General features: G+C 40.5%; 3 non-coding genes across 3 annotated transcripts in view; all 3 read left to right on the top strand.

Annotated features, from left to right (window-relative positions):
• The first annotated feature begins 3,836 nt into the window (after positions 1-3,836).
• On the top strand, positions 3,837-5,739 carry LOC133319797 (small subunit ribosomal RNA). The gene has a single exon (XR_009753292.1). It is a non-coding gene; the product is annotated as a small subunit ribosomal RNA (ribosomal RNA).
• Positions 5,740-7,000: 1,261 nt separating this feature from the next.
• LOC133319804 (5.8S ribosomal RNA) lies at positions 7,001-7,157 on the top strand. Its single transcript, XR_009753299.1, has one exon. It is a non-coding gene; the product is annotated as a 5.8S ribosomal RNA (ribosomal RNA).
• A 1,533-nt stretch (positions 7,158-8,690) lies between these two features.
• Positions 8,691-10,000, top strand: part of LOC133319800 (large subunit ribosomal RNA) — a 4,021-nt gene continuing 2,711 nt past the window's right edge. The window contains exon 1 of the ribosomal RNA XR_009753295.1: positions 8,691-10,000. This exon is cut by the window's right edge and continues 2,711 nt beyond it. This is a non-coding gene — a ribosomal RNA (large subunit ribosomal RNA).

The following is a 10,000-nucleotide window of genomic DNA, read 5'->3' as shown; positions in this document are numbered from 1 at the left end:
CCAATGGCATCGTTATAGATGTGAAATAATATTTTTATATCATACACTTGGAAAAATTTCTAAGTCCAGTCATTACACGAACCGGGAGGGTGTTACACAAAAATCTTTAATAATTTCCGTATTTCGAAGAAATCGATCACACCAACAGCATATCATCCACGTATACAATCAATATGAAACTTATTCGTAAGCGGAACTTTCATTTCGAACAAATATTTTTCATATCATATGTGAAGTCGATCGAAAAACGACTAAGTCCCAGACGCCGGCGACACGATACGAACCAAACATAATATTATAATATCATCATTCAGATGACCCTATCGACTATATCATATTTATATTGACGATATACGACATCCATATTAAAATTATAAATACCAATGGCATCGTTATAGATGTGAAATAATATTTTTATATCATACACTTGGAAAAATTTCTAAGTCCAGTCATTACACGAACCGGGAGGGTTACACAAAAATCTTTAATAATTTCCGTATTTCGAAGAAATCGATCACACCAACAGCATATCATCCACGTATACAATCAATATGAAACTTATTCGTAAGCGGAACTTTCATTTCGAACAAATATTTTTCATATCATATGTGAAGTCGATCGAAAAACGACTAAGTCCCAGACGCTCCGCCGACACGATACGAACCAAACATAATATTATAATATCATCATTCAGATGACCCTATCGACTATATCATATTTATATTGACGATATACGACATCCATATTAAAATTATAAATACCAATGGCATCGTTATAGATGTGAAATAATATTTTATATCATACACTTGGAAAAATTTCTAAGTCCAGTCATTACACGAACCGGGAGGGTGTTACACAAAAATCTTTAATAATTTCCGTATTTCGAAGAAATCGATCACACCAACAGCATATCATCCACGTATACAATCAATATGAAACTTATTCGTAAGCGGAACTTTCATTTCGAACAAATATTTTTCATATCATATGTGAAGTCGATCGAAAAACGACTAAGTCCCAGACGCTCCGCCGACACGATACGAACCAAACATAATATTATAATATCATCATTCAGATGACCCTATCGACTATATCATTTATATTGACGATATACGACATCCATATTAAAATTATAAATACCAATGGCATCGTTATAGATGTGAAATAATATTTTTATATCATACACTTGGAAAAATTTCTAAGTCCAGTCATTACACGAACCGGGAGGGTGTTACACAAAAATCTTTAATAATTTCCGTATTTCGAAGAAATCGATCACACCAACAGCATATCATCCACGTATACAATCAATATGAAACTTATTCGTAAGCGGAACTTTCATTTCGAACAAATATTTTTCATATCATATGTGAAGTCGATCGAAAAACGACTAAGTCCCAGACGCTCCGGCGACACGATACGTACCAAACATAATATTATAATATCATCATTCAGATGACCCTATCGACTATATCATATTTATATTGACGATATACGACATCCATATAAAAATTATAAATACCAATGGCATCGTTATAGATGTGAAATAATATTTTTATATCATACACTTGGAAAAATTTCTAAGTCCAGTCATTACACGAACCGGGAGGGTGTTACACAAAAATCTTTAATAATTTCCGTATTTCGAAGAAATCGATCACACCAACAGCATATCATCCACGTATACAATCAATATGAAACTTATTCGTAAGCGGAACTTTCATTTCGAACAAATATTTTTCATATCATATGTGAAGTCGATCGAAAAACGACTAAGTCCCAGACGCTCCGCCGACACGATACGAACCAAACATAATATTATAATATCATCATTCAGATGACCCTATCGACTATATCATATTTATATTGACGATATACGACATCCATATTAAAATTATAAATACCAATGGCATCGTTATAGATGTGAAATAATATTTTTATATCATACACTTGGAAAAATTTCTAAGTCCAGTCATTACACGAACCGGGAGGTGTTACACAAAATCTTTAATAATTTCCGTATTTCGAAGAAATCGATCACACCAACAGCATATCATCCATGTATACAATCAATATGAAACTTATTCGTAAGCGGAACTTTCATTTCGAACAAATATTTTTCATATCATATGTGAAGTCGATCGAAAAACGACTAAGTCCCAGACGCTCCGCCGACACGATACGTACCAAACATAATATTATAATATCATCATTCAGATGACCCTATCGACTATATCATATTTATATTGACGATATACGACATCCATATAAAAATTATAAATACCAATGGCATCGTTATAGATGTGAAATAATATTTTTATATCATACACTTGGAAAAATTTCTAAGTCCAGTCATTACACGAACCGGGAGGGTGTTACACAAAAATCTTTAATAATTTCCGTATTTCGAAGAAATCGATCACACCAACAGCATATCATCCACGTATACAATCAATATGAAACTTATTCGTAAGCGGAACTTTCATTTCGAACAAATATTTTTCATATCATATGTGAAGTCGATCGAAAAACGACTAAGTCCCTAATGTTTCATACATAGCCATTATAAAATGTAAAAATTAAAAAAAAACTTTTTTATTTCACATGTTCTTTATATTTTATTATTTATAGTATTTTAATTGAACATATAATGCCATTTATATATTAGAAATGTATAAAATACGAACTTTTAAAATTTTTGTAATACACGAACCGGTCCCAGATTTACCGAATGTCAATTTCTGGCCCTCGCATATATAGGAGGTGGCGGCGCGTGTGGTGGGTCCGCGTCGTCACGTTGCGTACTGTAGGTTGATAGGCGTCGAAGGGAGTTGGTTATATGAAAATATCACATCGTGCAATAGATGTTGATATAAAAATATTATCACATCGTATTCGTATATTCGATGTTGATAATATAATAATGAAAAATGAAAAAATATCTCATCATTTCTTTGATGTTGATAAAATATGTATGTGAATGATGATAATGAAAAATGAAAAATATCTCGTCATATCTTTGATGTTGATATAATAATGAAAAATGAAAGTATCTCATCATATTTTTGATGTTGATAATATAAATAAGAGACAAAAAAAAAAAAAAAAATTTTTTTTTTTTTTAATTTAAAAATTATTTCGAATGAAATAATTGTACGTACGTGTACGTACGTTTGAATGATGAAAAAGTACGCTTCGAGAAATCCTCCTAATAACCTTCTTCCTTCGACAAAAACTTCTCTGTGTTGACCGCCGACGGTCGTCGCGTAGTACTTAGCTATACATATCACGATGTGTTTCACACAACGTTTTATAATGGTTAGTATGAAGCGTGATCGTTCTAACGGGGTCGTATTGTACAAAATTTGCTTCCGTCGTGTTGCGCGTAAGTGTGACCGCCGGAGACAATCCCTTAGTAGATAATCCGCCCGAAATAGAATCTATTGGTACTAGATCTCTCTAACACCGTGCGATGATACCGATGTTTGACGTGTCGTATTTGTTAACGCATATATGACAATGTTAACCGATATTAAAGGTGTACGATCTCGTTATAAAAGTAACGATCAACAATATGAAACTTTTTGATGCGTTCAAAATGTTTTCATAATAAATATATATATAATATATATAAAATATGAATTAAGAAAGAGAGGAGGAGGAGTATGATATAAAATGTGTGTGTATATTTCAAAGAAAATATACAAAAATGAATAAATAAATAAAAACAAAATAATAATCAGGCCACCGTTACGTGCCCTCGCTTCCTATACCACAATATAAGAGCGAACGCGTACGATGCGCTCTCGATTGAGAGTTAACTAAAATTAGCTAGCTCCCTGGTTGATCCTGCCAGTAGTTATATGCTTGTCTCAAAGATTAAGCCATGCATGTCTCAGTGCAAGCCGTATTAAGGCGATACCGCGAATGGCTCAATATATCAGTTTTGGTTCCTTAGATCTTACTCAGTTACTTGGATAACTGTGGTAATTCTAGAGCTAATACATGCAATCAGAACTCTGACCAGTGATGGGATGAGTGCTTTTATTAGATCAAAACCAATCGACGGAGGGCCTCGCGTCCGAAGTCGTTAATTTTGATGAATCTGGATAACTTTTGCCGATCGCATGGTCAAGTACCGGCGACGCATCTTTCAAATGTCTGCCTTATCAACTTTCGATGGTAGTTTCTGCGACTACCATGGTTGTCACGGGTAACGGGGAATCAGGGTTCGATTCCGGAGAGGGAGCCTGAGAAACGGCTACCACATCCAAGGAAGGCAGCAGGCGCGCAAATTACCCACTCCCGGCACGGGGAGGTAGTGACGAAAAATAACGATACGGGACTCTTACGAGGCCTCGTAATCGGAATGAGTACACTTTAAATATTTTAACGAGGAACAATTGGAGGGCAAGTCTGGTGCCAGCAGCCGCGGTAATTCCAGCTCCAATAGCGTATACTAAAATTGTTGCGGTTAAAAAGCTCGTAGTTGCATTTGTGCGCCGCGCTGTCGGTGCACCGCATCCGCGGTGATACTGACACGTCTGCGGAGCATATCGTCGGTGAGCCGGCGGTAAAACGCCGGTTCAATATCAAAATCCTATCGCGGTGCTCTTCAGTGAGTGTCGAGATGGGCCGACAATTTTACTTTGAACAAATTAGAGTGCTCAAAGCGGGCTCAAAACGCCGCTTGAATATTTCGTGCATGGAATAATAGAATATGATCTCGGTTCTATTTTGTTGGTTTTCAGAACTCCGAGGTAATGATTAATAGGGATAACTGGGGGCATTCGTATTGCGACGTTAGAGGTGAAATTCTTGGATCGTCGCAAGACGAACATCAGCGAAAGCATTTGCCAAAGGTGTTTTCATCAATCAAGAACGAAAGTTAGAGGTTCGAAGGCGATTAGATACCGCCCTAGTTCTAACCGTAAATATGTCATCTAGCGATCCGCCGACGTTATTACAATGGCTCGGCGGGCAGCTTCCGGGAAACCAAAGATTTTGGACTCCGGGGGGAGTATGGTTGCAAAGCTGAAACTTAAAGGAATTGACGGAAGGGCACCACCAGGAGTGGAGCCTGCGGCTTAATTTGACTCAACACGGGAAATCTCACCAGGCCCGGACACCGGAAGGATTGACAGATTAATAGCTCTTTCTTGATTCGGTGGGTGGTGGTGCATGGCCGTTCTTAGTTGGTGGAGCGATTTGTCTGGTTAATTCCGGTAACGAACGAGACTCTAGCCTGCTAAATAGGCGTCGTCATTTAGGTGTGAGCGATTTCGGTCGTTCAACTCACTGACGGCGTATTAAAATTCTTCTTAGAGGGACCGGCGGCTTCGAGCCGCACGAGATTGAGCAATAACAGGTCTGTGATGCCCTTAGATGTCCTGGGCCGCACGCGCGCTACACTGAAGGAATCAGCATGTTCTCCCTGGCCTAGAGGCCCGGGCAACCCGTTGAAACTCCTTCGTGCTGGGGATTGGGGTTTGCAATTATCCCCCATAAACGAGGAATTCCTAGTAAGCGCGAGTCATAAGCTCGCGTTGATTACGTCCCTGCCCTTTGTACACACCGCCCGTCGCTACTACCGATTGAATGATTTAGTGAGGTCTTCGGACCGACACGCGGTGGCTTCACGGCCGTCGGCGTTGCTGGGAAGTTGACCAAACTTGATCATTTAGAGGAAGTAAAAGTCGTAACAAGGTTTCCGTAGGGGAACCTGCGGAAGGATCATTAACGTTATATAACATCCGATATCAAAGCGATATCAGGATGATTATGATAATATTATATATCCAAGTAAAAAGAGAGACACATATATAAAAATATATGATGCAAATTAAAAAAAAAAAGAGATGAAAGGGGCGGCATCTCAATAGAAATTAAATATATCTCAAAATAATATATAAATGAAAGGAAAATAAATAAATATAAAACAAAAAAAAACAACTCTACACAAGCGTGTTATGATGTTTTTGAATGAATAAAAATATAAAAGATGTCAGGGGCGGGACATCAAAATAAAAAGAGACACACAAAAACATACACTCGATTACGCCTAGCGTGTTGTCGTTGTTGTTGTGTTTGTGATGTTAAAAATAAATAAATAAATAAATGAAAGAGAGATATATAAGATGTGAAGGGGCCACATCTAAAAAATAAATAAATCTCCAAGGAGATCGAAATAATATTATGATGATATGATGATGAAGGAGGAGGAAAAGATACGAAATTTAAAACGATTTGACGGATAAACGGATTCATTAGCGTCCCTTCCTTATCCGATACGCACATATGCACTGTATGAGCATACAATTTATATACTCTTGATGTATATATACGTATATGTTAAAACCAGATAACGTTGTAACTCGAAAGCGATATACTAGATATCATTGATTCATCCTATGTTTCTTAACTCTGGTAGATCTCATTTGACATAGACCGGTAAGAATCCGCGCCGCGAGTCTCTTGACGACTACTCAAGACCTTAATAAGTCTAGTCCGAGTTCTGTTTACTTGGTTGGATCAAGGGCGATTAGAGTGAACGTATAATCTGGGCGTTGAAGATAACATGCTGTGGTATATAGCGCTACTATCATTATCTTGTCATTTCGTTAATTCGTTAGGGACACTCTGAGTTTTTTATGCGGTCCGGTGGATTAGTTGTTTACCGTACGTTAACCACACGGGTAAATCCGGTGGGTCGGTTAGTCCACTTGGAGAGAACGTGGTGTGATACGTTTCGTTTGTCATGTCGTTCGCGTCTTTCTATATTATATATCAACATATCACATGTCAATGTGAAATATGTATGTATGTATAAGTAGATTTGATCGCGTCCGTAGGCAATATGAGGCGTATTGCAGCGTTATATAAATGGCAACACCCCCTATATGCGCACGATTGCCCTCTTTGTTTTTTTTTTTTTTTTTTAAAAAAAAAAGAAAATTTAAATGGTGAGCGTCGCCGTACACATGATATATTTAAAAATCACTACCCTGAACGGTGGATCACTTGGCTCGCGGGTCGATGAAGAACGCAGTTAACTGCGCGTCATAGTGTGAACTGCAGGACACATTTGAACATCGACATTTCGAACGCACATTGCGGTCCGTGGAGAAATATCCAGGACCACTCCTGTCTGAGGGCCGGCTGTATAAAATAATACACCACACTGTTCCATCACGGTATGACACCTCATAACGCACGCGAACACAGAAAGAATTACATCCATCGCGCACAGACTCGCACATATACGCCACGGAAGTGTCGTTGTGTGTTCGTAGTGTGTGTGTGTATGTGTTTGTTCAGTTCGAATTATGTGTATCGTAGTTTTGTTGTTGTCGACTGTGCGAACATATGACGGTTCCGACGACTGCTAATGATCTTTTTATTCTTTTTATTGTTCTCTTTCTGACGAGACACAAACAGCACGAGAACACGACACACGCACAAACACGACGTCGTACCCACGCGCGCGTGAGCGCGAACGCCTCCCTCTCGTAGTACACAGAAAAGACTATGATATCTTATTATGTGTCATTATACGAATCGGAGTTGTCGCACTCGTCGTAGTCGTCGTCGTCGTCGTCGTCGTCGTTGTCGTAGTCGTCGTTGTTGCTGTTGTGACCCATCATAGTGAGAGATTTAAATTGAATTATTGATTGTTTGCAAGTTCGTTTGTCCGTTTAAATATTATATGAGAAATATATATATACACACACGTATATGAAGACTATGAAACATTTTTTTCATTGTGTGAATATATCACATCGAAGTCGCGTGAGTGTTGTTGTCTGTGTATATGGTATGTATATATTATATAATACACCAACGATACTTAGTTACGCCTCGATCAAACAAGTGACACGAGATCGCATCTAGCGTCTGAGCATATATAATATGTGAAGACGGAAACGCACGACACCCGCACAAAAAAATATGAATCTTTGTATGTGTTTGTGTGTGTGTGATACGCGCGATGTTTTGCTGCAGAGAGCGTGATCCTTGCTCCCATCGTTGATCCGTTGCTTTATGATTATGATAATTGTGAAGCGATACGGTGATGTGAGAGGGTAAGAGAAGGTATCCGATGCTCTTTCGTATGCGATTACGTCGTCGTCGTTATTATGCACTTACACATCTACGTCTCTGATTTCAAGATATTTTTTTTGTCGATGTATGAGCGTTTTATGTTTTCTGTGTCCGATCGTTGTGCGTTTCTATTGTGTCGTTAAGGTCTGTGTTATATTAATATTATATATATATCGTGGACGTGGACATCGAACGAAAACAACGCAATATCGCGCCTTCGTATATATGTGTGATATGTAATAAAACGATGAAAATCGAATTTGAGTGTTTCAAATATATAGTTATTCAATGTATGTGTTGTGTGCAAAAAAAAAGTAGGCGGACACGACGTCCGAAGAGTGCATCGACGCCGTTTATGAAACCGAAACACTATCACAATCATATATTGTGTGTGTATAATTCGCGCAGACACGAGTACGTGAATCGTGCAGACTACCACACTGCGTGTGCGTGTGTGTGTATGTATAAACGTACTCGGTGTGTGTGTGTGATCATATCGCACATTATATTATATGTATGTAAGATTCGTGTTTTAGTTTTGTGGCGTCGTAGCGCTGACGGATATCGCGTCTGCCTCGTTTTTTTATCGTTGGCCTCAGATCAGGGAGGATCACCCGCCGAATTTAAGCATATTAGTAAGCGGAGGAAAAGAAACTAACTAGGATTTCCTTAGTAGCGGCGAGCGAACAGGAAACAGCCCAGCACTGAATCCCGCGGTTGTAACGATCGCGGGAGATGTGGTGTTCGGGAGGTTCCGCTTTCTCGTCGTCGCCGCTCCTGTCCAAGTTCGTCTTGAACGGGGCCGTTTTCCCGTAGAGGGTGCCAGGCCCGTAGCGACGGAGCGAGACGGCGAGAGGGACACTCCTCAGAGTCGGGTTGCTTGAGAGTGCAGCCCTAAGTGGGTGGTAAACTCCATCTAAGGCTAAATATTACCGCGAGACCGATAGCGAACAAGTACCGTGAGGGAAAGTTGAAAAGAACTTTGAAGAGAGAGTTCAAGAGTACGTGAAACCGTTCAGGGGTAAACCTGCGAAACTCGAATGAACGAACGGAGAGATTCATCGTCGCTCGGCGGCGTACGGGCGTCGCGCCTCGATGTCGTGCTTGCGTCACGCAAGTGGCGTACGGCATGACACGGGTCGCGTCCGTCGACGTTCGCCGAAGGCGTGCACTTCTCTCTTAGTAATACATCGCGACCCGTTCGATGTCGGCATAAGCGCCGTTCGGGAGTCCAATCGTCGCGTTCACGCGTGGCGGCTGGACCGTGACGGTGGCCTGCCGGCTGTCGGACGGTAGTACAAAATCGTACAATATACGAATCGCGCACGCGTCTCAAAACGCGTCCGGCCCGACGCAAGCGTGCGCCGCATACAGTCTCTGTCCTGCCCGAGTGCGGATAGGGGCGCGGTGCTGCTGTCTGTCGCCGCCGTGCTGTCTCGGACTGTGCGCGTATCCGTCTGCGATGATTCATTTTCGGGCACTCGCAGGACCCGTCTTGAAACACGGACCAAGGAGTCTAGCATGTGTGCGAGTCATTGAGTTGTTTTTATAACACAAAACTGAAAGGCGTAACGAAAGTGAAGGTGAACGCTTGCCGTTCGCTCAGGGAGGATGGAGCGTCGGTCTTGATCGATCTCTCGCACTCCCGAGGCGTCTCGTTTCCAATCCGTGAATGCAGGCGCGCTCTGAGCACAGATGCTGGGACCCGAAAGATGGTGAACTATGCCTGGTCAGGTCGAAGTCAGGGGAAACCCTGATGGAGGACCGTAGCGATTCTGACGTGCAAATCGATCGTCGGAACTGGGTATAGGGGCGAAAGACTAATCGAACCATCTAGTAGCTGGTTCCGTCCGAAGTTTCCCTCAGGATAGCTGGCGTCGATAATTAACAGTCCCATCCG

The sequence above is a fragment of the Danaus plexippus genome, chromosome 28 (genome assembly GCF_018135715.1).
Source record: "Danaus plexippus chromosome 28, MEX_DaPlex, whole genome shotgun sequence".
Lineage (NCBI taxonomy): Eukaryota > Metazoa > Arthropoda > Insecta > Lepidoptera > Nymphalidae > Danaus > Danaus plexippus.
This window is presented reverse-complemented; position numbering and strand designations above follow the sequence as displayed.